The sequence below is a fragment of the Herpailurus yagouaroundi genome, unplaced genomic scaffold (genome assembly GCF_014898765.1).
Source record: "Herpailurus yagouaroundi ecotype Mexico unplaced genomic scaffold, PumYag 207, whole genome shotgun sequence".
Lineage (NCBI taxonomy): Eukaryota > Metazoa > Chordata > Mammalia > Carnivora > Felidae > Herpailurus > Herpailurus yagouaroundi.
In genome coordinates, this window is record NW_024412438.1 from 790,352 (window position 1) to 794,564 (window position 4,213).

The 4,213-nt window shown below is 60.0% G+C and overlaps 1 long non-coding RNA gene across 1 annotated transcript; it reads right to left on the bottom strand.

The window, feature by feature from the left end:
* Positions 1–2,459: 2,459 nt before the first annotated feature.
* On the bottom strand, positions 2,460–3,847 carry LOC121015411 (uncharacterized). Its single transcript, XR_005783821.1, has 2 exons — positions 3,192–3,847; positions 2,460–3,004 (listed from the first exon to the last, which is right to left on the bottom strand). It is a non-coding gene; the product is annotated as an uncharacterized LOC121015411 (long non-coding RNA).
* Between the last annotated feature and the right edge of the window lie 366 nt (positions 3,848–4,213).

Here is a 4,213-nt window from a genome sequence, read left to right on the forward strand (position 1 = left end):
TCTGTTCTCCATGCATATTTCATAAGCAAGAAATGGAGAGCTGGGGAAGGGGTGGGGCTGGGGCGAGAGCCAGGGCAGGATCACAGATGAACCCCCTCGGTCTTCCACACCAGAGGCGGCAGGGACAGAGGCCCCCAGCAAGCCAGGTTTAAGTGCCATGGTCCTATTCTGAGTCCCAGCGTGACTTTGACAGCCCCTTCCCCTGTTTCTTTTCCCCTGGGAAGAAGGCTATCCAAGGTACCAACAGGGAAACCTAGGTCCTCAAAGAAGACCTGAGAGTCCTGGTCCTCGACAAGCCCTCATCCTTCCTAAAGCTGGTGCCCACAGGACCCCTTGGCAGGCTGCCCGTGGCTCCCACGTGGCCCTGGGACTTAGTCACCCCACGCCCTCTTACCCAGCCCTCGACCTCCCATCTACCTCGTGGTGGGGAGGAGCGGGGTCAGATTCCTGACACAGAGCCCACAGGGAGTTTTTCCAAGCTGACCCGCTGGGAATTCTGGGCTCGTAGGAGGAAAGGCCAGGTTGAAGGAAGAGGAAGGACGAGGGTTGGAAGGATGTGGGAGAAGTCAGGGTGGCCCCGGCAGGCTTGGAGTGTGCCAGGGCAGCAAATGAGCAGTAAGAAAATCAGATACAGAATTATATGCAAACAGGCATTGATTAAGTTCACCTCAGTAGCTCAGCTGCCTCCGGCCTGTGTGTGCACGTGCACGCGTGTCTGAGTGTGTGTGTGTGTGTGTGTGTGTGTGTGTGTGTGTGCGCGTGTGCGTGTGTGTTGAAGGGTGGCAGGAGCTGGGACTCCACGCAGCTGTTGGGTGTCGTCACTGAGCCTTCGCGAGTATCCAGAATGAACCAGGAGCGCTCCAGAGACAGTGTCTTACGGTGAAGAAAGTCCTGGCATCTGGTGACCTTGGACAAGTAACCTAACCTCTTGAGCCTCCAGGGTCCCTTTCTGCAAAATGGGGTTCATTAGAGCTGCTTCTTAGGTTGCCATGGAGATTAAGTGAGCTATTGCATGGAAGGGTCTGGACCTTCCTCGGAGCAAGCCCCAGCTGCGGGGGTTGTCGGAGGCATTCGCTGTTTCCCTGTTGCTGATCAAACTTTTCTGGGCTTTTCCTCCCTAAGGGGAGTCCTATGATCCCTCCCCAAGCTCCCCCACCGCCCCCCCTCAGGTCTGGGAGGTGCCAACTCCCACCTGGGCAGGCCCAGACAGGTGCCCAGGCGCCAGCAGATGGGCTGAGCTGGAGGGGAAAGGAGGCTTGAGGAGGGGGGCTGGGGGGCAGGGGACCAGGTGGCATCTCAGTTCTTGCATCATCATTGCCATGGTGCTGATTAAAAACCAATCTCCACCTAATGAGCCCCCAGCAACAGCAATTCTACCGCCCCCACGCTCCTGCCCTCCACCCTGTCCAAGAAATTGGGAGACCGAGAGACCCAGGAAACAGTGCCTTGGGGAGAGGAGAGATGGAGACCAGTGCGGGGTGGAGATGAGGGGCAGACAGGGGGAGATGTGGGGAGCCAGACAGAGGAAACGGACGAGGGGGGAGAACACTGTAGGTGGGTAACAGACAGGGGGGCAGGCACAGTCACGGGGAGACAGAGGGGTGAGAGAGGACGAGAGAGGAGTTGCCAGGTTGTGGAGGCTCAGAGATGCAACATATGTGGGCGGGGATGTGGGGGAGACTGGCAAAGGGGAGCTGGGGAGGGAGACCAGGCCTGGGAGAAACACGGATCTGGAGAGACACGGGAATTCAGGGGAGGTACTGCATGGTACTGGAGAGGCCTGAGGGAGGCCCCAAGACAGGGCGGAGACACAGACTTGGTTGGGGGAGGCAGAGAGCACACAGTCGTGAGGAAGCAAAAAACTGGGGCAGACAGGGAGACAAGGCCGGAGACAGGATAGACAACTCGAGGGACGAGGGACGAGGGACGGCGACTGCAGCCTGGAGGCTGGGATCCCAAAGGGGGAGACATCGAGGGAAACAGAAGGAGAAGGGCCCTGGGGTGGGGGCGGGGAAGGCAGGAAGGAACAGGGGTGGGGGGGAGGGGGAGCAGGGGGGTCCCTGTCCCCAGCCTCCCTGCTCGTAGGCGTTCGGGCTCTGATAATTCAGTTCTGGGATTCCATCCTTGACATAGCCAGCCTGAGCCGTCCCCACGAACTGAACTGGGGTTTGATGGTGAGCAGGGTGTGAACTGGGGTTTGATGGTGAGCAGGGTGAGAGCGTGCCCTGGGACCTCCTGCTTCTCCTCTGCCTCTATCACCCTGGGACCGGTGGTCGTGGTCGAGGGAGCAGGGAGCGCTCTGAGGTCAGCGCAGGTTGCCAGCAGCCCCAGCCTGGGGGGGAAGGAGAACCCCCAGGGAGCTGTGTGTGTGTGTGTGTGTGTGTGTGTGTGTGTGTGTGTGTGTCTGCCCTAACAAGGGCAGGAAGAGCAGGCCCTGGGGGTGGGGGAGGAGCAGGCTCTACGGTTTGGTTTGTCTTTATTTAGCATTTTATAGGCGTTCACTTTCTCGGGTGGTCACCTGCGGTCTTTTCAGGTCTACACGGCCTGGCCTTGGAGGTAGATTGGAAGTAGACTGCCGGATGGGAGGTTGGAGTGTAGGGAAGACACAGGGGCCGGGGCCTAGTCCTTGAGGGTGGGGGAGGGCCTGGAGGAGCTGGGAAGCAGTGGGCTTGGCAGGAGAGGGGGTGACATATGCGGGGAGCCCTGGGGACCCGACCAGGCAGGCGGCTGGCAGGGAGAGCAGCCGGCGTTAACCCTCGCGGTGCCGCGCTGCCTGACCCTTTCCCTGGAGTGGCCCCCGCCGGGGTGGGGGTGTCATCCTCGGTGGGAGACCGGCCCTCATCCTGGGTCCTGGGTCGCAGGAGCAAGCGGGCGGGGGGGAGCCCGGGCAGGAGCCGTGGCGTGGCCGGGAGGCCGCAGCTCCTCGTGGATTTTCTTCTGTCCCCTTGTCTGCCTCCACACCGTGCGTGTCAGTCCGTCTTTCTGGGTCTCCCTCTCTGTGCCTCTAGAAGGTGACAGCGGGTCTCCACTGTGGCGAGCCACGCAATCTGTCACTCTCTCTGCTGCCAGCCGGGGCTGGAACCCCCCCCCCCCAAGCGGCCCCTCCAGAGCCCTCTCCCACCCTGGCCCCCAGGCCTTGTCGCCTTTGTCTCCTGAGGCGGCCTGTCCCTTCTTCTTTCCTCTCCACTCACCTCTCCTCAGCCCCGAGCCCAGCTCCAATCTCATTAAGGCCTCCAACCACTGCCCCTCCAGCCTCCCTCCTCCCTCCCCCATCCATCTGTCTCCTCTTTGTGTCCACCCATCTGTCACCAGCAGCCCGGGGCCCACTCCCTCCCGGCCACGCCCGCCATCGGCCTTTCCCCCCCTCGGCTCCTCTCGGGCTCCTGGGCTCCTGTCTGCCACTTCCTTTCCTCCCTGCTTCCTGTTTCTCTGTACTAGTTTCTTCTTTTCACGATGCCCCCTTTCATCCCCATTTCCACTTCCGTCCGTCCCCGCACTTTTGCCAAGGCCTCAGTCAAGGTGTGGGCGGAAGGGGACCCCAGGGTCCCAGCCCCGGCTCCGGAGCCAGAGCCTGGAGAGTTGCTCACAGTTGCGTCATCTCTCGGGCCTCCTGAGATGGCCCCTGCGCTCCTCCCCATGTTTTCCCTATTTGGGGACTGGGCTACGGCTGCCCGTCTCCACCGCAGGACTGGGAGGGCCCCTTCTGCGTGTGGATTCAGGGAGGAATAAAAATCCGACCTGAGGCCCATCTGGACCCCGATCTTTAAGGGGCTCTGCTCCCCAGGCCCAACTTCCGAGAGGCCTGCCGGGCTCTGTCTCAGGACGGGATGCTGAATTACAGGAATAAGGGCCCCTCAGGCCTCCCTCTCTGGAAGGAAAACTTTCAAACTACCTTAAAAAGTTTAAGAATTGGACTCCTGGGGGGAGCTCAGTCAGTTGGGTTCGGCTTGGGTCATGATTTCGAGGGTCATGAGTTCGAGCCCCACATCGAGCTCTTGCTGACAGCACGGAGCCCGCTTGGGATTCTCTCTCTGCTCCTCCCCCCCCCCCACTCGTGTTCTCTCACTCTTTTTCTCCCTCTCAAAATAAATAAGTAAACAAACAAACAAAGTTCAAGAATTGATCCACCTTTTTTTTTTTAATTTTTTTTTCAACGTTTATTTATTTTTGGGACAGAGAGAGACAGAGCATGAACGGGGGAGGGGCAGAGAGA